This window comes from Akebia trifoliata, chromosome 3 (assembly GCF_017979445.1).
Source record: "Akebia trifoliata isolate Shusen 1 chromosome 3, ASM1797944v1, whole genome shotgun sequence".
Taxonomy (NCBI): domain Eukaryota; kingdom Viridiplantae; phylum Streptophyta; class Magnoliopsida; order Ranunculales; family Lardizabalaceae; genus Akebia; species Akebia trifoliata.
In genome coordinates, this window is record NC_141377.1 from 25,750,739 (window position 1) to 25,776,984 (window position 26,246).

Below are 26,246 nucleotides of genomic sequence, written 5' to 3' on the forward strand. Positions count from 1 at the left end.
CTGAATCATGACTCTAAATAGATAAATAATACTAATCTACGAAAAGAAACTACGTGTTTGGGATCAGGTTAAGGGATTGAAAGGTGTTAGTACCAATCCCTCTCGGCAAATTTCGATCTCTACTTTTCCCAAAATTACATTGCTAAAAAAGATGCCCAAACAATAAAAATAAATAAAAAGCTAGTTTACTTGATGATTGCAATGATTGATTCCCTCAGAACTGGCGGAGTGCGTTCTCGTATGAGTTTTCTTACTTTTTCTCTTTCACTGAATTCACTTTCAATCTCCAAGATAAGGTAATGTCCTTCTAGATCTGAGTATTTTTTATTTTTGGGTGTTTTGAGGGTTTCTAAGTATTTTTGGAGGATTTCTTGATATTGTTTTAGTAGAAAATGGGGTTTGGGTGTTAGGTGATGAGTGTTTCCAAACACTCAATTATACACACATTTTTCGGATATTTATCTTGATTTTTGTACCTATTTATCCATATTAAGATAATAATCATGATAAGCTTCAAATCACCACGTTGCATGTTAATTAGGTTTAATTATATATAAATAAATTCATTTACTAGATAAATCTAATTACGTGTGTTTCTTGTGCAGAAAATCAACACATTGAAATCAAAATCTCAAGACAAAAGCATTTGGGCCCACTTTGGAATGCCCTAATCCTTAACTCATATTCTCCTCTTTTGTCTTTTTGTGCAAAGAAAAGTGGAGGCTACTTTTAGACTTTTCTACACACATTTTCTCTATAAATAGAGCCTTCATTTCTAGAGAAAGAGTCTCATCTTGGTTCTCTTATCCAAGACTCCTTTAATCTAAGGCTCTTAGCCTATTATCTTATTTTTTGTATTTTTATCTTCTACTTATTTTCTTTTAGTTAAATAGTCTTCTAAGAAGTAGAAGAAGAAGAAGTTGTAATTTTCTCCATGAAATGAAGAAAAGTTCTTTCATCTCTTATCTTCCCTCTCTTGCAATGACATTAGGCTAAGTTCCCCTCCATTGGAGAATGGAAAAGCCTAGAACAAGTTCTTGTGTTATTTTTAATTTTATGCCTTTCTTTTATTTAAAATGCTTCTAAATTCTCTTGAAGTTTCTTGCACATTTTATTCTTAATATAGATACTTTATGCTTAGATTAGATCAAGACAAAGTATGCTTAAATTAGATAATTTGTAGTAAGAAGTTTCAAAGAATTCTATTTTGTTTTTGTTCCCTTATTTCATTTTATTTGCAAAACTTTCCGATCTAAGGAGTTAACACCAAGCCCTTATGATTGAGTTATAAAAAGGCTAGAGACTAGGAATTGCGCATTAACATGTTTTAGGTAGATCCACCTCCAATGGTGTTTTAATTCATAAGTTTACTTGCTTTTAATTTCATTTACTTTAGTTTATTTTCTAGCAATTTTACATTTTTTTATAAGTTCAAAAATACAAAGAAAAATAGTTTTAATTCCTTTTAGTTAATTTGGATTTTATCTTCTTAGCTTAGCTCTATTCCTCCTTTCTCTTGGGTTAGATCCCCTACTTGCCCCACAAGTAAGGTAAAACTAAGATTATTATTAACTCCGGTGAAAAGATCAACGATAGTCTCATCATTAGGTATGGACTTAGGACTTCAGATATAAGCTTTTAGGAAGGTTGGGGAGAGTTTTTGACTTCTCTTTCTTAGGATTTTTCTTGACCTGCGAGATTAGGTTGTGGAGGCTCCTTTTTATATAATTTTTTGGAAGTTTTTTTGTTTGACTAAGTTTCTTTAAGATAAAGTTAATTAGGATATTGAATTAGGGAGTTTCAAACTCTAGAGAGTTGTGATTGCAATGCTAAACGATAAGCAACTTCCCCCATCCTCTGAATAAATTTGAAGGGTCTAATGAATATCAGGGCTAACTTCCCTTGTTTACCAAGACGTATCACACCTGCGTGGAATCACTCTTAAAAATCCATGGTCACCAACTTGGAACTCTAAGGATCTCTGTCATGTGTTAGCATAACTCTTTTGATGGCCTTATGCGGCAACCAAGTGATCTTGAGTCAATTTAACCTTCTTAGTTGTTTCTTGGATCATTTGTGGTCGAAGAAGAGTCCGCTCTCCAATCTCTTCCTAACAAATAAGGGATCTATAAGGCCTCCCGTATAAGGCTTCATATGGAGCCATCCTAGTACTCAACAGGAAACTATTATTATATGCGAACTTGGCTAGCGATAAGTGATCACTCAAACTGCCCTTGAAATCTGGAGTAGAAGCCCTTAACAAGTCTTCTAAAATTTTAATAATTCTCTCAAATTGACCATCCGTCTGAGGATGAAAAAAAATACTGAACTTTAACTAGGTCCCCAATGCATTCTGTAAACTTTGCCAAAATTGAGACGTATATCAAGAATTCTTATCTGACACAATCGACAAATGTACTCCATGAAATTTAACAATTTTCTTAATATAAAGTTTACTTAGAGTATTCAAGAAATCTGTTATCTTCATCGTAAGAAAATGTGCCGATTTCATCAATCTATCAACAATTACCCAAATAACATTATAACCTTACTGAGTTCTTGGTAATCTTGACACAAAGTCCATAGTTATATGATCCTACTTCCATTCAACTATCGGCAACAACTGCAACAATCTCGTAGATCTCTAATACTTAGCCTTCACTTGTTGACATATGAGCCACCTTGACGTATACTCTGCCACATCCTTTTTGATTTTTTTCACCCAAAATTGATGTTTTAGGTCCCGATACATTTTGGTGCTTCCAACATGGATGGTATATCTAGATCGATGAGCCTTATTGAGAATATTTTCTTTCAACTGAAAACTATTTGGTAAACACAACTTCCATAGATATCTTAGACCACCATCTGTACCGAATGATCATCCATTTACATTCTTCCTATCTTTCATTTCATCTCAAATTTCTTTCAATTCATGATTATCCCTCCGTGCTTCAATTAATCTCTAGATATGGATTGGTTGGGCTACCAAGTTATAAACATAAGCTTGAGATTCTTGTCTTCCAACATGGAGATCACATTCTTCGATCACATCAAGCATCTTCTACCTATTCAAGGTTAATCCTACTATTAGTTTTTGAGATTTCTAGAAGACATGTTAAGGGAAGTAAATGTGTTGACTATTCAAGTTTTAGAAGACATGTTAAGGGTAGTAATAGTGTTAACATGTCTACAACGACATCCGCTATGACGTTCGCCTTACCGGGGTAATAGTGTTGACTAAAGTCATAGTCTCTTAAAAATTCCATCCACCACTTTTGTCTCAGATTCAATTCTTTCTAGGTGAAAATATACTTCAAACTTTTGTAATTTAAATAAACTTCATATCTCTCTCTGTACATGTAATGTCGCCAAATCTTCCTGGCAAAACTATTCGCAACCAATTCTAAATCGTGCATAGAATAATATGGTTATTCAATTGATGAGACGTGTAGGTAATCACTCGACCTTATTGTATCAAGACACATCCTAAACCTCTTAGTGATGCATCACAAAGAAGATATACCTTTCTCCACTTGTTGGGATAATCAATACAGGTGCCGTGGTCAATCTTTTCTTAAATTCTTGAAAAGACTTTTCACACTCTTCTATCCATTCGAACTTTACTCCTTTATTGGTCAACTAAGTCATTAGTGTCACCATATGAGAGAAACCCTCAACAAATCATCAGTAATACCCAGCGAGACCCAAAAAACTACACATGTCAAAACTACTCTATGGTCTTTTTCAATTCAAAACTACCTTTACTTTAGTAAGATCTACTGAAATTCCATCTTCAAAAATTATATGCTCCAAGAATCAAATTTTAGATAACCAAAAGTCGTATTTGCTCCGTTTCGCATAAAGTTTGTTCTGTCTCCAAATTTGTAAGGAAATCCTAAGATGTAACTCATGTTCCTCCCGAATATTTGAATAAATTAAAATGTCATCCACAAATACAAAGATGAAATGATTTAAGTGTTCTTTAAATACCCAATTCATCAAGATCATAAGGGCGGTTGGTGCATTCGTTAACCTGAACGACATTACTAATAGTTCATAATTACCGTAGCAAATATGAAACGCTGTTTTTGCAATATATTCATCATTTACCCTCAATTGGTGATAACTTGATCGCAAGTCAATCTTTGAGAAGTATTTAGATCCCTTTAGCTAATCAAATAAATCGTCTATCGGGGGTAAGGGATATCTATTCTTAACTGTTACCTTGTTCAATTGTCGATAATCTATGTAGAGCCTCATGTATTACCTTTTTCTCCAAAAAAAGTACCAGTACACCCCAATAAGAGGTGCTAGGACGAATAAATCCCCTATAATGTAGATCTAGAAGTTGTTCCTTTAACTTTCAAAGTTTGATTGCTGCCATATGGTAAGGGGCAATGGATACAAGCATTGTGTCGGGATAGACTTCAATCGTAAAATCTAGTTCTCTCCTTGTAGGTAACCCAAGCAACTGAAATCGCCTCAACCCTTATTCAGTAAATATTTCAAAGGGATCCGATTGGTAAATGGAGATTTTTTTAGAGTTGGGAGTCACCACCTAGTTTAGGTCAAGGAACCAAAAATAAGTCCAAATGAACATGGGTCGATCCACGGATCAGATAGATGGGTTAGGGGTCAGGTTACGGGTTTCGAAAAGTGTTAGGCACGTAACCCGCCTGATCAAAATGATTGGTCTCTACTATGTTCCAAAACTAACCATTGGTCAACGAGGAAGACTATGGTCAAGGCTATGGTCCAATCATCATCATCAATTTATATCAGGTTTGCCAAACGAATCTTATGGCTAAGATTCTCCAATTATTACACAATTTTCAAATTCCGCGTAAAATTGAAAGTTTTGAAAAAGCCTTAATTTCAGCCCTATGATCCAAAATCAATTAAAAAAATTCACGAGAAATATTCTCCAAATCGTCCAAAGTAGAAACTCATGAAAATCCTCTAAATAGGAAAATTATAAATGGAAAATTGCTAAATTGAGACTTATGAAGTTTCAAAATTAGAAATTTGAAAAGTATATGATGAGCCCCAAAATTAGAAGTTTACAAAAAAAATCAAAATTTTGAATTAGGAGTTTCCAAATCCATGAACTTCTCTAAATATGAAAATGCTGAATCTTCTAGATTGGGAATTACTTAAATGTGAACTTTCCAAATTAGAAGTTTATAAATATGTGTTTTCCCAAAATAGAAAATCATGAAATATCCATACTAGAAAGTTCCAAATATGAATTTTTCGATGAGATTATAAATAGGAGTTTTCGCATTAGGAAATTATGAATTTATGACAAATCACCAAATTGAAAATTAGCAAAACAACAATGAAGAATCCATGTTTACCAAATTGGAGATTGAAAAAAATCAAAGCACATTAAATTTCCAAATTTGAAGAAGAAATACACATTCAACCAATTTTCAAAATAACCAAACGGGCATTCATTCAAAGCTTTCGATCTTTCCAAAACAACTATCATTCAATGACATGCATGTTTATCAAGTCAAAAAGTGCACTAATCACATGGAATAACCTCAAAATAATGCGAAGAACTTGAATATCATCATAAGCCATACCAATCCAATTCAAGCATCATGATTATAACATTTTAACATAAAAATCCCCTAATCCTATCAACATGGTAAAAAATAAATAAAAACATAGGCAAATTACAGAAAAAAAAAATCTTATAATCCTATCTATTTGCAAAAATAAGAAATAAAAACCTAAGGAAATATATAAAATAAATATTATCCTAACCATATTGGTGTGCAAAAGTAATTAAATAAAAATTGCATAAAAAACACTCTCCTTATCCTATCAATATGCCAAAAACAATTACTAAAAAGTAAAATGATGCATCTCCCTTAAACACGACAAAATCATTACATAACATCATGAACATAAACAAAATCTCTATTATAATAAGCTCCAAAATGATCGTTATGCAAAAAATTAACATGGGATGTCAATGTAAGGAGAAATTCAACTATATGAAAACAAAGAGAAAAAAAAATGTGTCGTGAAAAACAAAGAGAAAAAGGAGAACAAAGATGAAAAATAAATAAGTAAAAAAAATCTGAAAATGAACTTACCTATAAGAAAAAATAGTGGGAGCTGATTCCTTTAGATATGACCTAAGGCTTGTGAGTATTCACAGCATGCTGCAAGGAGGATGATGGCTGAGAATGAGTTGGCTGCGTTGTGTACTGAAGAAGATGATGGCTAGGAGAGATAATTGCAACAAGGGGTGTAACGGACTGTGAAAGATATAAAATGCAGAGGGACTTGGAGTCATTATGTTGTAGAAAGGTGAAAGTGATGGAGTGTAGTTGGTTTAATGGAGGGGGAAAAGAGAGTAGCAATTGTACTATTAAGGAAAAGTATAGAGAGAAGGGGACTGCAATGGTGTTGTTAGGAAAGGTGAGGGAGAAGGGAGTAGCAATGGTACTGTTAGGACGTTTCAGGTTTAATGGGGGAGGAGAAAAAAGGAAGAATAGGACGTTCTGGACTAGAGAACGTGAGGAACAAAGAGAGCTACCAGATGGCTGCAACAACCACATTTTGTAGAAAGGGTTGTATTGCGATGAAATTTTGTTGGAAGAGAAGACGTTAAGAGAGGGATGATGGCAGCGTTGCTGCTGTAATGGGGAGAGGGTGTTGGTGCATCTAGGGAAGATGAAGATGAAGGGGTTGGATAGCAATGACATTAGGAAGATGGCAAGCTCCCAAAAATCGAAGAAGTCCCCTCTGTTTTTCGTCCAACCTCTTTATATAGAAACCACGTTTCTACAAAAAATTATTTATTTCTTTTTTTCTTCACACGTTTTTTTACTTTCCTTATTTCTTTTAAAAAATGGGAGTAGCGATCCCATGCTACTCATCTCATTAGTAATCTCTTGTTGACAAATGGTGATTGGTCGATTTTAGTTTTGATTAATTCTTTTGTTTTAGGTTTTTATTGATTGATTAATTTTATTTTGAATTTTATTATTTTAAATTTTTTATTTGGATTTTAATTTTTAATTTGAATTTTAATCGGTCATTTGATTTAGATTTTGTTTTATCGATCGATTATAATTTGTGATTAAATTTTACTTTCAATTTAATTGGTCAATTGGAATTTGATTTTTAATTTCAATTTTTTCGACGATTAGATTTTATTTTTAATTTTATTTTTTTAATTTTTTTGTCGATTGGACTTTAATTTTGATTTCGATTTGTTGGTCGATTTGATTTGATTTTTAATTTTAATTGTTTGATTTTTAATTTGAGCTTGATTTTTATTAGATTAGATTTTAAATTTTAATTGTTTAATTTTGATCTTGATTTTTATTAGATTAGATTTTTAATTTTAATTATTTAATTATTTAATTTTTAATTTGGGTTTAATTTTTTTCGTCATGTTTTCCTTAAACTTGGACCTTAAGGGGCATTTTAGTCATTTTTGTAATTTTTCCTAAATTTTTTTGTTTTCGTCGATTTCCGTTAGATTTGAAATCACATTCTGAATACAATGGAGGTACTTTCAAGATTTTTCGAAGGTTCCCAATATATAAGGGGGTATTTTTGTTATTTTGGTATTTTTTACAATTTTTTATGAATTTTAGTGTAAGGTTTCTTTCCGTCCCAACATGATTATTTCTATGTCGAGTCATAGCAAGTAGAGGGGTGAAAGGACTAGAAACGAAATAAATTAGAGACAGTACTCACAAGCCTTCGAGTTCTTTACGCTCATCATTAAGAATTCACGATAACCGAACGACGAATTGTCGAATTAGGTAGATGCAAAAATGGGGCGTCTACAGATGCCCCTCCTTGACAGAGGGTAGAAATAAACTAGATGGTCAATCTAGGATGGTAGATAGTGTGACATCCGAATGTCAAAGCCAGTAATAGCTCATTTTATAGCCTGATTCAACAATTTGTCGATGCATCCAGATCCTTGCAAGTAAGCTATTCCTGGACTAAAAATGTCAAATCCTTGAATTTCGGGAAATTCTCCTTGACTGATGCAAATACAATGTGAGTGCATGTGTGTGCAATAGTGTAGCAATGATTTTGAAAAGGCACACCTCCATTCTAAGCATTCATGTTGGGAGGATAACAAGCTTAACAGTGAACAAATATGTAAAGTCATAAAATCTGAGCAAGACCTAAAAAAATTATGAATTAACATTTGAGTAAAAAAAAGTAAAACTTGAGCATAGCTGAACATTGATGAGCATAACTGAGCAAAATGCCTGAGCAAAATTTGAAAAAATCCTCGATGACGTCTGGTTGAGCAAAATCCAAGAAAACCTTCAACGGTATCTGGCTGAGCAAAATCTAAGAAAACCCTCTGCAATGTCTGGCTAAGCAAAATCCGAGAAAACCTTCGACAGTATCTAACTAAGTAAAATCCGAGAAAACCATTAGCGGTGTTTGGTTGAGCAAAATTCTAGAAAAACCCCGGTAGTCTCTAGTTGAGTAATACCCTCGGTGGTATCTAAGTAAAATCTTAGCATAATTTGAGCATAATCTGAGCAAAAGTTGAATGTCTTACTCTACGTACCTTGGGAGAAAGAGTAATGGACTAAATCTTTTTTGAGAAGTCCTACTCTACCTACTCGGGGTGAAAGAGTAATAAACTATTTCTTTTTTGAGTCTTATTCTACCTACTCAGGGTGAAAGAGTAATGAACTATTTTTCTAGGAGTCCTATTATACCTACTCGGCGTGAAAAAGTAATGAACTATTTTTTTTGGGAGTCCTACAGTACCTACTCAGGGTGGAAATGTGGCCTTTTGGATTTTCAAATTGGTAGAAATTTCCTTTTTGTTACTCTGACTTTTGCCTAGATCTCCTTTTCAGTTTTTTGATCTAACGAGTATGTCTAACTTTTTCCTAGATCGCCTTTTCAAGCTTTCAATCTAGCGAGCCTACATTTTTTCTTTGCTCTGATATTGCCAAGGCTGTCCTTTCAAATTTTCAACCTTGCGAGCTTGCCTTAATTTTTGCTTAAGTCACCCTTTTAGATTTTTTACCTAGCAGACTTTTTAAGGTTCTTTTGAATTTCTTTTTCATTTTCTTTGAATTTTATTCCCTATTTTGACAATATCTTTGAATTTTTTTTTGCTTTGTAAGGGAATATATTTTTTATTTTGAACTGGTCGTGCTTGAAGTAACTTCTCTGGTTGCCTTCGTACCTCAAATGTTTGGGATTAGACCAAAATGTTGTTCGAATATATTCCCTCCCCTAGGTTAGATGATCGGGCTGAGAAAGAAAAAGGCAATTTTTTTTATAGGCTGCAAAAGGCTAAAGAATGAGATATTGAGCTGGGTAACTAGAAAATTAGTTTGGCCAAAAATGCCCTCTTTAGATATAGTACCGCTCGATCTGGTCAAGGTTAAATGATTCTAGTATTTTAGTGTCTTTATGATATTTGAGGTCTGACAGTCTTTCCAAACAATCTTATCTTGATGACAAAAAGATCTTCCCTGTTGGATTTGCAATTTTCTTTAGTCAGTTGAAGACAACTACTCGATTTTCTTTGAAGGCGAAATCTTCAACTTACATATTCAGTACCTTCACTTTCCTATCAAAAGCACGAGTGACCCTTCTTTTGTAGACTGGTTCTAAGCCGCTTTTCTTTGATTGAATTGAGGTTCTGTAATGGCGACCAATCAAATCCATTTCTCACGATTGGCTCTTTGTTAATACTTTAAGAAATGAAACTCCTAGTTTAAAGCTTCCTCTCATGCCACATAATAGAGGGCACCAAGTAACTTGAGTCAGAGTTTGGCATACCGAGGGTGCGGAAGACAATCTCGATGTATCTCATACATTTTCATGATGATGATTTCAAAATTTCTATTAGCTACTTCAACAATAATTCACTCTGGATGCTCTGCTATTTTGAAAAATACAACGTTGATATATTTCATAACTTATCCTCTGGTTATGTGATTTCGTTCTGGCCTTATGTGTGGTATTTCCATTTCATAGGGCGAATATCTATTTCGTGTTGGACAACACCCAAACTTACCCAACATATCCTCATATGACCATGCAAACAATTCTTTTGAATTTTTTGAATGAATTCATCATCTTCTCATGCTCCTCTAGGGATAATTTAATTCTAATATGAATTTCTTAGAAATTATTTTTTGTTTCGAGGACAATAACCTTCTCTTCCTCGATTAAAGGTTGAGCCTGATCTTTGTCTTCCTTTTCAAATAATTCGATTGATTTGGGAAGGAATTCCTTGTTAGAGGATCCTCTCCTAAAACAAGATTATTAGTTAATTCGTTAATGCCTTCAAGGTATTCAAATTTTTTTTATTTAATTAAATTCAAATGGGGAGACAAATGCCATTGCAAACTTGACAAAATGACTCGACTTAGTAGAAATAAAAATGCTAGACTCAATCTAACAAAAATAAGACATTACGAGATTAATATATAAAACTAGACTCAAACTAGGTGACATGACTACGAAAAATTAAAAACTAGTACCCACAATAGGTTTGATTACAGATTGAGGACTCAGGACATCACTTTCAATCGGTAGGACTGAAGCATGGTGATCTTCGAGAAATAACTGGGCAATGTTGAGAAACTCTGTGGTAGTTTGACAGTTTTGAACTTCTTCTTTAGATTCTTTGCCTTATTCTAACATTTATGTATTCAAACAAGAATCCTCACCCTTGGCCAAGGTCGTATCGAGTTCAGATATTTTGAAAGTTCTTTTTTCCCAAGTCTGAAATCGCCTCGACCCCCGCCGTTCGTTAAATAGCAGATAGGGGTCCGATCTACGTATCTCGAGAATTTTAAAAAAATAGGGAGTCGCCACCTAGTTTAGGTCTAGAAACCAAAATTAACTCCAAATGGATATGGGTTGGTCCACGGATAAGAGAGATGGGTAAGGGGTCAGGTTACGGGTTTCGGAAGGTGTTAGGCACCGAACCGGTTTGATCGAAATGATCGATCTCTACTACGATCTAAAACTAACCTATGATCAACGGGATAAGACTAAGGTCAAGACCATGGTCCAATCATCATCATCATCGGTTTATGTCTGGTTTGTCAAACGAATCTTATGGTGAAGATAATTACATAGATTCTCGAATTTCGCATAAAAGGAATCCCAAGATTTAATAAGGCTTACGTGGCACCAAAAATTAATGGATCAATTCGATCACATTTTGAATAGTATGAAATCGATTCTCAATGCCACGTATACAACATTACTGAATTGGCTCATTGACGACATTTTATTAAAGAAAGTTGATTTTGGAATCGTCACGTGCATCCTAAAATCAATGAGTCAACCCACACATGTTTTATTTTGTAGAAAATTTCAATTTGAAATTTCCAAAGCACAAAAAAAAAATCAGTGAGTTGACTCATGCGCTAATTTCATAGAAAACATCGATTTTAAATTTCCAATGTATACAAAATCAGTGAGTTAGCTCACATATCTATTTTATAGAAAAAAAATCGATTCAAATTTTTAATGTAACTAAAATCAGTGAGTCAACTCAATTATTTTGATAAAGGAAATTTTGATTTTCCAAAATCGCCACGTGTGTCAAAATCATTGAATTAACCCACATATCCATTTTATAGAAAATAAAAATCGATTCAAATTTCTAATGTATCCAAAATCAGTGAGTAGACTCAATAATTTTGATGAAGAACATTTTGATTTTTCAAAATTGTCACGTGTGTCAAAATCAATGAATTAACTCACATATCCATTTTATAGAAAATAAAAATCGATTCAAATTTCTAATGTACCCAAAATAGTGAGTAGACTCAATAATTTTGATGAAGAAAATTTTGATTTTTCAAAATTGTCACGTGTGTCAAAATCATTGAATTAACTCACATATCCATTTTATAGAAAACAAAAATCGATTCAAATTTCTAATGTACCCAAAATCAGTGAGTAGACTCAATAATTTTGATAAAGAAAATTTTGATTTTCCAAAATTGTCACATGTGTCAAAATCAATGAATTAACTCACATATCCATTTTTATAGGAAACAAATCAATTCAAATTTCTACTGTACCCAAAATAAGTGAGTCAACTCAATAATTTTGATCAAGGAAATTTTGATTTTTCAAAATCGTCACGTGCGGCAAAATCATTGAATTAACTCATATATCCATTTTATAAAAAATAAATTGATTCAAATTTCTAATGTGCCTAAAATCCGTGAGTAGACTCAATAACTTTGATTAAGGAAATTTTGATTTTTCAAAATCACCACGTGCGGCAAAATCATTGAATTAACTCACATATCCATTTTATAAAAAAAATAAATCGATTCAAATTTCTAATGTACCCACAATCAATGAGTCAACTCAACAATTTTGATTAAGGAAATTTTGATTTTCTAAAATCGTCACGTGCGCCAAATTTAATGAATTAGCCCATACATTTTGCAAAATCAACGAATTGATTCATTAATATTACAAAATTAAAAAATCGATCCGATAATATTAATAATTAATTGGTTGATCCATCAATATTTCAAAAAATTTAGAAAATTGTCATTAGTGCCACGTACACCTAAAAAATCAACGAATCCATTCGGATACATAAAAAATTATGAAGTCAAGAATAAATAAATGAAATAAATTAAGTAAATTAAAAAAAGAAAAATTACATTTGTCGAATGATTTTGGATGCTTGGATTCCTTCAACAAAAACTCGAAATAGCTTATGAGTAGTGCCGTGATATTGCGAGTTTGATGTGTGAATCTTTCTCCAAAATCAATTTTTTTCTTTGAGGGTAACGAAGAAAACGTTAATGGAAGTGAGGCTATGGTTGATTTTTTTTTCGATGATAAAGAGAGAGGGAGAGAGGAGTTGAGGATGTGAATGGAGAAGAATGTGTGATTTTTTTTTTATTTTTTATTTAGAAAGAAGAAGAAGGTTGTGGGTTTAATGGTGAAAAAAATGTTGCTATTTTTTTTAAAGGGTAGTCTCAAAAATATTTTTTTCCTCTCAATGGTTCCTTTGATCCTCTTTTATGGTAGTTCTACCATCAAACATGAGAGAGGGAGAAATGGGAGTGATGGTGGAGGACATGGGTAGTTATGAGAAGTTAGAGAGAGGGAGGTGGAGGACATGGGAAAGAGAGAGTTGGAGAAGAAAATGTGTGTCCACGTATTTTCTTTTTTTTATTTTTTTATTTTTTTATTTTTAATTTTTGGAGAATGGGGGGTGGTGATCCCACGCTACTCGCCCTAATGATCTCTCATAGACCATTAAATTGATTGGTTGGTTGGAACTCGATTTTAATTCAATCGGATTTGAATTTCAATTTGATCGAGTAGATTTTTTTTGTTGATTGATTTTATTTTGAATTCGATTGATCGATTTTATTTTGAATTTGATTGATCACTTTTAATTATTCGATTGGATTTTAATTTCAATGTTAATCGATAGATTGAATTTTGATTTAAAAGTTAGATGGATTTTAATTTTCACTTTGCTTAATCAATTGAATTTTAATTTTACTTTTGTTTGATTATGATTTGATTTTAAATTTTAATTTGATTTTAAAATTTGATTTGATTGATTAAATTTTAATTTGATTTTGATTGGTTGATCGATTTGATTGATTCTAATGATTTTCAACTTGATTTTTAATTTTGAATTGAATTTAGATTGGTTTTTGTCGATACTTTAATTTGATATTTAAGTTTGATGTTTAAATTTTGATTTTGATTTTATATTTTAATTTGATTTGGTTGATTCAATTTTAATTTAATTTTGATTTTATATTTTAATTGTTGATTAATTGAATTTTGATTTGATCGAATGTATTTTAATTGGTCGATTTAGTTGATTGATTCAATTTTACATTTTGATTGGTTGAATGATTTTTAACTTAATTTTCAATTTATTTTTTTATTTTGATTTTGTATTTTTAATTGGTTTCTTGATTTAAATATGATTGTTATTTTATATTTTAATTGAAATTTAATTTGATTTTACGATTTTAAATTGATTTTAAATTTTGGATTTTAATTGGATCTTAGTTAAAATTTTAGTTTAATTTTCAATTTGAATTTTATTTTAGTTTAATTTTTTATTTGAATTTTATTTTCCTAGGGATCAAGGTATTTATGTTAGAGTTGGGTGTTAAGGGGCGTTTTGGTCTTTTGGCGATTTTTATAGATTTTTCTCGAACTTCTCTGTTTTCATCGATTTGGATCTCGTTAGACTCGAAATCACATTCTGAGTGCAATGGAGGTACTTTCGAGAATTTTCGGAGGTCCGAGGTATATGAGGGCTATTTTCGTCATTTTGATGATTTTTTACAAATTTTATAAATTTTTTTGTTTTTATCGATTTGGGTCCCGTTAGATTCGAAATCACATTCTGAGTGCAATGGAGGTACTTTCGAGACTTTTCGGAGATCTGAAATTTATGAAGGGTATTTTCGTCATTTTGATGATTTTTTTACGAATTTTTTTGAAATTTATCGTAAGGTTTCTTTCAGTCACTGTGTGAGTATTTCTAAGTTCTAAAGTTATATTTTCTAGCGTAGCGAGGTCTCTAAGTTATCGAATTGTGTAACGAACCTATGCGTACGTGTTTGCTAAGTCAGGTGTAAGATGTAGCGATTCTAAGCGTGCGTAAACTTCTATGTCGAGTCGTGACGAGTAGGGGGATGAAAGGAAACTAGAAATAAAAGAAATCAAGCAGTACTCACAAGCCTTCGAGTTCTTTTATATTCATCATTAGGAATCCACCAAAATCGGGTGACGAATTGTCGAATTAGGCAGATGAAAAAAATGGGGTGTCTACAAAGTCATATGTTCACGTTCATTGCAATAGAGGAAAAAAGACTTGTATTCTCGGTCCAACAAGTGAGGACTTTCATCTTCTAAAAAACTAGATTCTTTTAGGTCCATTTGAGTTGAAACATAAGTGATAAAAGCAGGGCTATCAAGATAAAGTAAGGACAAGTAGTAGGTTTCATATGAAATTAGGTTGAATGGTTCACCACCAGTGGCGAGAGCTTTTTTTGGGACAATCATTCCAATAAGAGGAAGTTTAGGTATTTTAGGTATTTTAGGATTGGCTGGATAAATGAGAAGGATTGGGGTCAAATGAGATATGGGTATTGGACACCATGCTCAAGGTTTGAAGAGGTTGATACGTAGGTAAAGGATTGGTGGTAACATTTGGTTGTGCAGGGGAAGGGACACGTCAATGAGGTCTTGAACGAGATGACAAAGGATGACACAATGATCAATAAGGTGATCAGGATTTTAGTGAAACTCACAAAATAAGTTGGGATTTTAAGAAGCGGGAAGGCGGTTTGGTAAAGATCGACGTTGAAGAGGTGCAATGAGTTCTTTACTCAATAGTTTCTGAAAAACGATACTCAAAGACATCCCAAGATTAGTGAATTTTCTACACGGCTGAGGTTGACTAGGATTAGTTTGGTTAATAGGCGGGATGGTAAAGTGGACGGGGTGTAGCAGATGTGTTGGCTAAATAGGCATGATTAGTACTAGACTTGGGATTGGTGAATGACTTTTTGAACTTATTGTTAGAAGAATTGAAAAGGACCTCGGAAGCAAAAACATCTTCTAGTTGGCTACCCAGCTTGCAATAGAGATTCAAATGTAGGAAGGTACTGGGTGACTAGGTGTTGAGCATACCTTTGGGAGAGATTTTTCAAGATGATAGTTACTTATTCTTTTTCCGAGGGTCTATCCCACATTTGTACAGCCTTTGCTCTCTAGCGATTGATGAAATCAATAAATGTTTCCTCGTTCTTTTGCTTGGTCGACTCTAAATCTCTTCGAAAAATTTTGATCTCGATAATATACTTGTATTGGTGCCAAATCAACTTTGACGTGTTCTTCCATGTCCCAATTACGGACAGATCTTGAGATATTAGCTCTCGTAGTGCTGATCCTGATAGGGTACGTTGGAACAGTAATGTCATATGTTCATCACTTAAACCCAAAGTACGCATATTAGTAACATATACTTTGAGGTGCATTCTTTCATAGCCTAACCCATTGATTTTTCTATCTCTGGCATTACGAACATCTTAGGCAGATGGATCCTAGGGATTTGATTTAGGGTCTCGATGCCTGTTGCAATTTTATCAATCCCTTTTATGTTTTTCAAGGCTGTTTCCAACTGAGTCATTCTGTTAGCTAGCATTGGATTTTCATTGAAGTGTTCTTAATTTCCATTGAGCTCATAAACCTCTTCTAGATTCCTAACTGTGCTCTCTTCTGGTCCCTTGCCTCTTTAATCATCAAAGGGTTTCTTGTTGATTCAGAGATCTGTTCTAGTACTTCTACCTTATTCTTTATGCTGTTTATATCCATTGCAAAGACTGCCAAGATCTTACGAATTTTCGGAAGTTCAAATTCAGAAGTCATTTCTGACAATTTACTTGGTGTTGATATCCGCCCTAACCGACCTGACTCATGACTCCAACTAGGTGGTGGACACTTAAGCTTAGGAACAATGATAACCTGAAACCCCATCAAAGATTAATTATTTGTTGTAGGCCTGAAAATAGATTTTAGCAATTAGAACTAAAGGTACCTCTTGATAGCATTTATTAAATTAACCCTTTAGACTCAAAGTCTCTAATCGATGAAATGTTCCAAGCAAGAAATTGTATGAAGATGATTTTCCAATTGATCAAGAATCTTATGAACTTTCGAATCATAATTAAGGATTGTATAACTTTTAAAGAGTAAGATCCAGATTGTACTAATCGGTACATCCCTTAATATGATTTTTACTAATCCCGATCTTATTGATTATAAGATATTTAGTCTATTAAATTAAATTGGCCAACATAAAGTGAATGGGACTCTGTACCCATTTCAGTTTGGGTCAATTCGACCCAATGAATCTTAATATTCTACTTGAATTATTTCATCCACTATTTTTAAGCCAATTAGTCCAATTTATCCACATCTTGATCCATAAGATCTGTTTACCAATTAAGCTAACTGGTTTAGCTTGACATTGATCAGTATGTTTAATCTGTTACGTTTCTTGGGTTGGACCGATGTTACGGGTTCAATTTGATTAGTGTGGATCAGTCCACCCACTTATCTTTTCGTTAAATTAAGTAAAGCATCCCGGGAGCACTCTTGGTTGGTTTGAGTCGTGGTCTAGTGGGACCGCACCTAAGTTCAAAGTTCTAAGCTTACTATGTGATTGAGGCTAGATTAGGACAAAACTTAGGTCATTTCAGCCCGAAACACCGATATACTATCCCAATTTTACTTGCTCAAGCAGTATGTGGTGCTCCGGTTTGATGTATCCGAAAGTATTATACTGAAGTTGTAGCGTTCGCTATTAACCCCTATGTCCTTAAGGACCAGGTTAGCTTGGATTTGGCTATGGGGGTTTATAAGAAGATGTCATGATGCAGATATGAGTATGTATGCTCGTAAGTGTATGCGAAGGGACAAAGTACGCCCGGGGCGTTTTCACGAATATCCAACCATATAAGCAACATACATCATCAAACTAATCAAAATGAATTCAATATTTGATTTCATCCAATCACAAAACCAATGAAAGAAAGGACAAAATCTAACCTAATCTAAGAGTCTCTTTAAGTTAATTGGGTCGACTCGAACGAAAGTCCACCTAAGGATAGTTTTGGATCGGGTCAAGTTTGACCCTAAAATCCTAAGTGGAGTGGCCACTGAAATTGCCTCGAACCTTTTTCACTAAAAAGTTCAGAAGGATTCTGTGGACACGGGATTTTCAACATTTTTCAAACATCCCTCCACTTCGGGGTGTTTTGGAGTCGCCACCATTCAAATTCGAAAATGGGTGTGAATGGTCACCCGAAGTTGTATTTTTGAAAAACATGTCATTTTGACATTTTTTGTTGACTCTCGTAGGATAGGGTATATGGTCCAACATTGATTCAAGGTAAGGGGGTCCATTTATGGAGTAGGGAAGGTGTTAGGCACCCTACTCCATCCACGTGTTGTGGTAACCTCGGATTCGGTATTTTAACTCAAAAAGAAAAAAGAAAATAAAATAAATAATAATAATAAAAAAAAAACATTTGATGTGTGCCCTCAAGTGTGAGGGACTTTCGATATTGGTTCAAATCATTGAGGGCACCCTTATGAAGAAGGGGCCCTTTTGTGATTTAGACCATAGTGGTGTGTGCAAAAGTGTGGAGAAAGGGGAGAGTAGAGGAGGGAAGTTGAGGGGGGTGTTCTTGGTCCAAACCCACCTTGTTCCTTCCTTGACTTCCTTTGACCTTCTTTGACTTCTTCTTCCTTGCTTGATTTGTTTGAGAGAAGGTTGAGATTTGAGAGTGGTGTTGAGAGTAGAGTAGAGTAGAGAGTTGAGAGAGGGTTGAGTGTAATGAAGAGTAAAGTAGAGAGTTGTAGTGTTTTCAAGATTTTTTTTTTCAAATTTCATTAGGTGTGGTGAGGGGAGAATGGAGGGGTTTTTATAGAGGTTGGAGAGGTATTTTGAGGGTATAATGGGGTGAATGAAGAGAATAATGGATAATGGCATGGATTGAGAGGAGAGGGGTATGAAATTCAAGATGGAAATAAGGTAGTTTTGTAATGAGGAAATGGGTTATGTTTTAACCCAAATGGTTTGGATCTTACCCAAATCTATTTGGGTAGAGTGTTTGGTGGGGTGAGATGAGTGATGGTTGATGGGTGTAAGAGAGTTTGTTTTGAGAATGAGTGTAGAGATGGTTGAAGAGGTATGGTGTTTGATTTGGAGAGATGAGTGGTGATTGTTTGATTTTTAGAGGATTGAAAGGATGATGACATGTGGCAAATGTTGGGATGAAGAGATTAGTTGATTGGTGATGGTGGTTGTGATTAGAGAGAAGAGTATGGGAGGTATGGGTTGAGGTGATTTTGTGGGAGTGTTTTAGGGAAGTGATGGATAGATATGGGTTGTGATGTGGGTGGTTGATAGTGTTAGGAATGGGGAATAGGTTAGGTTAGGGTAGGGTCTGGGTTATGATGTTGGTGGTGCTGATATGAGAGGATGGGGAATAGGTTAGGTTAGGGTAGGGTATGGGTTATGATGTTGGTGGTTGATGATGAGAGGATGGGGAATAGGTTAGGTTAGGGTCGGGTTATGGGTTATGCTGTTGGTGGTTGATAATGAGAGGATGGGGACTCGGTTAGGTTCTGGTAGGGTTATGGGTTCGTTCTGGGTTGTTGCTGATGAGAGGATGGGGCCTCGGTTAGGTTTCGGGTCGGGTTATGGGTTTGAGTTGCTTCGATGCGGGCGGTGAAGGGATGCTGACATGTGTCATCTCTTGGTGCTTGGTTTGATGCGATTGATCGGTTGGGTTGGGTTTGGGTAGTGGATTGGGCTTTGGGCTTTGGTAATGGCTTGGGTAGGGTTGTGGACTTAGCTAATGGATTGGGTAGGGTTGTGGGCTTGGATAGAATATGTTGAGTTGGGTTTACGTTGAATTGGGTGTAGGAAAATAGTTTGGGTTGATTTTAAGGCTATCTGAGAGTGGTGAGGTGTGCGGGTCCATGGGCTACGTAAATGGCCTCGAACATTTATTAATTGAAGCGTATTGGATTTCTTGTAGGTTTGGGCTTCAGGGCATATTCCAATTTTCGATTTTTGGGGGCATCTTACGTCGAGGGCCCGCTCAAATTCGGGTGTCTACAGATTCAATTGTTACATGGGGATTTTTTGAGAGATAGGAGTTGCCACCTAATTTAGGTCTAGGAGCCAAAAATAACTTCAAATAGATATGGGTTGATCCACAGATCAGAAAGATGGGTAAGGGGCCAGGTTACGAGTTTCGGAAGGTGTTAAACACAGAATCCGTCTGATCAAAATGATCGGTGTTAAGTATGATATAAAATTAGCCTATGATCAATGGGGAAGACTATGGTCCAATCATCATCATCAACTTATATCGAGTTTGCCAAACGAATCTTGTGACTAAGATCCTCCAATTATTAGATGATTTTCAAATTTCGCATAAAATAGAAAGATTTGAAAAAGCCTTAATTTCAGCCCCATGGTCCAAAATCAATTAAAAAAATCCACGTGAAATATTCTCCGAATCATCCAAAGTAGAAACTCATGAAAATCCTCTAAATAGAAAAATTATAAATGGAAAATTACTAAATTAAGACTTATGAAGTGTCTAAATCAGGAATTCAAAGCTTCCCAAATTAGAATTCGAAAAATATATGATAAGCCTCCAAATTAAAAGTTTACAAACTGAATTCTCCCAAAATAGAAAGTTTCCAAAAAAATCAAAATTTTGAATTAGGAGTTTCCAAATCCATGAACATAAACTTTCTAAATTTGAAAATTCAGAATCTTCTAGATTGGTAATTACTAAAATGTGAACTTTCCAAATTAGAAGTCTATAAATATATGTTTTCCCAAAATAAAAATCATGCAATTTCCACATTACAAAGTTTCAAATATGAATTTTCAAATGAGATTATAAATAGTAGTTTTCAAATTAGGAAATTATGAATTTATGACGAATCACCAAATCGAAAATTAACAATGAAGAATCCATGCTTGTCAAATTGGAGTCTAACAAATATCAAAGCGCATAAAATTTTCAAATTTGAAGAAGAAATCCACATTCAACCAATTCTCAAAATAACTAAAAAGGCATTCATTCATAACTATCGATCTTTCTAAAATAACTATCATTCAACGACTTGCATATTTATTAAGTCAAAAAGTGCACTAATCACATGAAATAACCTTAAAATAATGCGAAGAGCTTGAACATCATTATAAGTCATACCAATCCAATTTGAGCATTATGATTGTAAGATTTTCACATAAAAATCCCCTAATCCTATCAACATGCAAAAAAATAAATAAAACATAGGCAAACTACAAAAAAAAATCTTAAAATCCAATCGATATGCAAAAACAAGAAATAAATAAAATAAATATTCTCCTAACCTTATTAGTGTGCAAAAATAATAAAATAAAATTTGCATAAAAAATACACTCCTAATACTATCAATATGATAAAAAACAATTACTAAAAAGTAAAACGATGCATCTCTCCTAAACACGACAAAATTATTACATAACATCATGAACAAAATAAATCTCTATTATAATAAACTCCATAATTATCGTGATAAAAAAAATTAACATGGGATAAATATGTAAAAAATGTGTCGTGAAGAACAAAGAGAAAAAGAAGAACAAAGATGAAAAGTAAATATGTAAAAAAACAAATCCAAAAATGAACTTTACCTATAAGGAAAAATAGTGGGAGTCGATTCCGTTAGGTATAACCTAAAAGTTTGCAAGTATTCACAGTATGTTGCGAAAAGGATGATGGTGGAAAGTGAGGTGACTGCGTTGTGTATTGAAGAAAATGATGATTGGGAAAGATGATTGCAACAAGGGGTGCAACGGACTATGAGAAATATAAAATGCAGAGGGAGCTAGAGTCATTATGTTGTAGTGAGGTGAAAGTGATGGAGTGTAGCTGGTTAAATAGAGGGGGAAAAGAGGGTAGTAATGGTGCTGTTAGGAAAGGTGCAGAGAGAAGGGGATAGCAATAGTGATGTTAGGAAAGGTGTAGGGAGAAGGGGGCTGCAATAGTGCTGTTAGAACATTGCAAATTTAATCGGGGAGGAGAAAGAAGGAAGAACAGGGTGTTCTGGACTGGAGAACGTGAGGGGCAAAGAGAGCTACCAAATGGCTGCAGCAACCACATTTTGCAGAAAGGGTTGTATTGCGATAGAGTTCTATTGGAAAAGAAGACGTCAAGAGAGGGATAATGGCAACATTGCTGCTATAATGGGGAGAGGGAATTGATGCATCTAGGGAAGATGAAGATGAAGGGGTTGGGCAGCAATGACGTTAAGAAGATGGCAAGCTCCCAAAAACTAAAGAAGCCCCCTCTCTTTTTTGTCCAACCTCTTTATATAGAAACCACATTTCCAAAAAAATTATTTCTTTCTTTTTTACTTCAGACATTTTTCTACTTTCCTTCTTTTTTTTAAAGAATGGAAGTAGCGATCGCACGCTACTCATCTCGTTGGTAATCTCTTATTGAAAAATGGTGATTGGTCGATTCTAGGTTTGATTAATTTTTTTTGTTTTAAGTTTTTATTGATTGATTAATTTTGTTTTGAATTTTTATTGGTTTGAATTTTTTATTTAGATTTAAATTTTTAATTTGAATTTTTATCGGTCATTTGATTTAGATTTTGTTTTGTCGATCAATTTAAATTTTTGATTAAATTTTACTTTCAATTTAATTGGTCGGTTGGAATTTGATTTTAATTTCAATTTGTTGGTCAATTAGATTTTATTTTTAATTTTGGTTTTTCAATTTGTTGGTTGATTGGACTTTAATTTTGATTTTGATTTGTTGGTCAATTTGATTTTATTTTTAATTTAATTTTTATTTTTAATTGTTTGTTTTTTAATTTGAACTTGATTTTTAATAGATTAGATTTTAAATTTTAATCGTTTAATTTTGACCTTGATTTTTTATTAGATTAGATTTTAAATTTGAATTGTTTAATTGTTTAATTTGAATTGTTTAATTTTTAATTTGAGTTGGATTTTTTTCATCATGTTTTCCTAAGAATTAAGGTCTCTAGGTCAAAGTTGGACCTTAAGGGGTATTTTTGTCATTTTTATTATTTTTCCTAAATTTCTTTGTTTTCCTCAATTTGGGTCTTGTTAAATTCAAAATCACATTTTGAGTATAATGGAGGTATTTTCGAGATTTTTCGAAGGTTAAAAATTTATGAGGGGTATTTTTGTCACTTTGGTGATTTTTGTAGAATTTTACGAATTTTAGCATGAGATTTCTTTTCGTCGCAACATAATTATTTCTAAGTCTCGAGGTTATATTTTCCTACCGTAGTAAGGTCTCTATGTAATCAAACTGTGTAGCAAACCTAAGTGTGCGTACTTACTAAATCGGGTGTAAGGTGTAATAATCCTAAGCATGCGTAAATTTCTATATCAAGTCGTAGCGTGTAAAGGGGTGAAAGGACTAGAAACAGAAGGAATCAGGGACAGTACTCACAAGCCATCGAGTTCTTAGCGCTCATCATTAGGAATTCATGGCAACCGAACAACGAATTGTCGAATTAGGCAAATGCAAAAATGGGGTGTCTACAGATGCCCCTCCGGAAAGACTTTCGAAAAATCTCGAACAATGACTATAGGTTTAGATGATTGTTCGTTGTCCTCTTCACCCACTGCCTAAGCTAACAAATTCAAATATCCCCCAACCTTCGACCTACAAGTCCATTAGTCAAATAAGGGTGTGAGTAAGGGAATGCTCTTTTCACCAGCAAAATGGAACATCGAACCGTTAAGATTATAAAATGAGATTTTCTTTTTAAAGTAATCTACAGTAGCATGATAAGCTACCGGCCAATCCCTACCTAAAATAATATCATACTCTAATATTCTTAAATAAATTAAGTTAACCACTAATTCTTTATCTACAATACGAATCACACATGATCGACAGACCTAATTGGTCTCTACACTTTTGCCCATCGAAATGGAAACATATAAGGAAACTCTCAATGACTCTGAATCCAAACCCAAAGTAGATGCAAATGATGCGGTAATAAAAGAATGTAGTGAACCAATGTTGAATAAGATTTTTGCCCAAGAATTATATATAAGAAATGTACTTTGTACCATATCATTGGCAACTTTAGCATCCGGCTAAGTTATAGCAAATGCTCAGCCCTGAGCTCTAGGCCTTTGATTTCCACCATGATATGGTTGTTGCTGGTTCTGTTGTTGTGGCTATTGGTATTGTTGTAGACGGGGAAATTGTGGTTGTTGTTGGCGCATAGGATACTGTTGTTGTTGACGAGGTGGGTACTGAGGAATTCGCTGTATGCTTCCCTAAGGACAATTTCACTAAAGATGACTAGGTTGGCCACACTTATAACCAGTTTTTTTTCCCCTGGACTGGTTGCATCTACAAAACACCTCCTAGAGGGCACTTTTGATGGAAATGTTCCACTTGGCCACACCCATAACAAATATTATGTCCTTGAGACGATTGTTGTTATGGAATTATCTTCTACCTTTTACTAGGTTCAATTCTCTACTATCTCTCCCTTGACTTTTTCCCCTGATCCCTTCACAAATTATCTCGAATCCTCTTAATATCTTGTAGTCACCTTCTACAAATAAAATGCTTTCTACCATTTCAGTGTAGATATGAACCCTGGTATCTACTAACTTCTCCCAAACAGCTGGTTGAAATCCCAGATGGAATTTCTTTGACTTTAGCTCTTTGGTAGCCACTGAGTGTGGTGCAAAACGTGATAAATCAAAACATTTGGCTTCATATTGACCAACTAATAATGTCCTTTGAATCAAATCCATAAACTCTCTCATCTACTAGTCTCTAACTACCTCTGGGAAGTATTTCTCTAAAAATACCTCCTCAAATTGAGCCCAAGTCATCTAATCTACATCTTTAGCCCTCATAATCGAATCCCACCAATAATCTGCATCATCCTCTAATAAAAATGTTGCTAATAGCACTGGATGATCATCTGTAGTTGCTAGTAAGTCCAAAATCTTTCTAATCTGCTTGAGCAATTTTTCACCTTCCATTGAATAAGGTTCTGCCTGAAATACTGGTGGATTTAGCCATTTGAATTCCTTTAGCATCACCATTCTAGCACTTCCTTCATTCCTATTTGGAACCTCTCGAGCTTGATATCTCACCGTTGGTACTTCTAGAGCATAGTGCAATGTCGCTGCATGTTGTTTACAAGTAGGAGAAATCCTAATTAGACCTCTTCTAAGTCGAGCCATAATCTGTGTAAAGATAGTTTATTTAGGACCTTACTATCAATAATAATAACAATCATAATTCCTTTTATAGTAAGGTACATCAAGGTTCTTTATGTCAATGATTTGGATCATTCGATATATTTTCTTGATCCCCTGGATCTACTAGCTGATGCTCTAATACCACTTTGTCACACCCTTGATTTTAGAAGTTCGTAACTGTCACCCATAGTTTAAATCACGATCCAAAACCCAGGGGTGAGGGAAAATATTGAGATCTACTATTATAGATCGATGGTAATTCTAGATACTCAAATTTTAACTTCACTTCCTAAAAAACAACAAAAATGAATTTTCACTATGTGACCTTCGGTTACTCTAAAATCTATAACTTAAAATTTATATTTCGAATGGTCTTGATTTTTTTTCCAAAATGATTTTGACTCAATTATATAACAATAAAAAAAAATACAGGAACTTTTATAATTTCTATGTAATGACTTGAAATTTTTAATGCACATCTCGAGGAAAAAATTGTAGATTCTGATGTTGATTTAAAAGTATGGATCCTTAATTTCAAATAGTTGAGGTAAACTAACTTCGCTAATAGATTTAGAAGGGTTGAAAAATATACTTTAAACTGTAAGTATGTTTTAATCAAAAGTCGAACGAAAAAGTTATCAAATCCTCGAGTCTCATGTCAACGTTTACCCAATAGGTAAAAAGTTAATTTAGAGACATAATTTGAGCAATCCTATGTCACCATTAGGTTCATATTAAAAAATCACTCAAAAAATAATATAAGAATGTCCAAATCGATATTTGGGAAGAATAATTTTCGAAATCATACTTACGACCCCACTTAAATATAAATATCAGAAAGCTAAAGAAAAATTTGATTTTTCTTATTCTTCTCTCCAAATAAAACTCATCCCGAGTTTTCCTTGACTTTTACAACTCAGATCTATGTTGAACTAAAACAATATGAGCTTTGCCTCAAGAAGGAAAGTCATACACGAGTCAAGGACTACGTTTCGACATAAAGATTTTTTATTTTCGTCGGAGAAAAAATTTTGAGATTGGTCGGAGGCTATCCTAAACTCTGTTCAACCATTGAAAATAACCCTAGGTACGATGCCTTCTCATAGAAAATAATCTAAATCATTGATATTATTCTCGTTTTAACATCTATTGATGAATCGACGAAGTTCATGCATGTTCGATTGTATTTAAGCATAGTTTTAAGTTGCTATCAATTAGATTTCATTCCATTGAAATATTGATATTGTTCTAAGTGTTTAGAGCTTCAATTGTGCATTAGTTTTCCTTGATTTATCAAACAAAAAAGAAATTTTAAGTTCCACAGCAAAATCAGTAAAATTGTGAGAAAATATGCAATTTTTGGCTTGTTGCCCATCCTATCGACCCCCAAAAT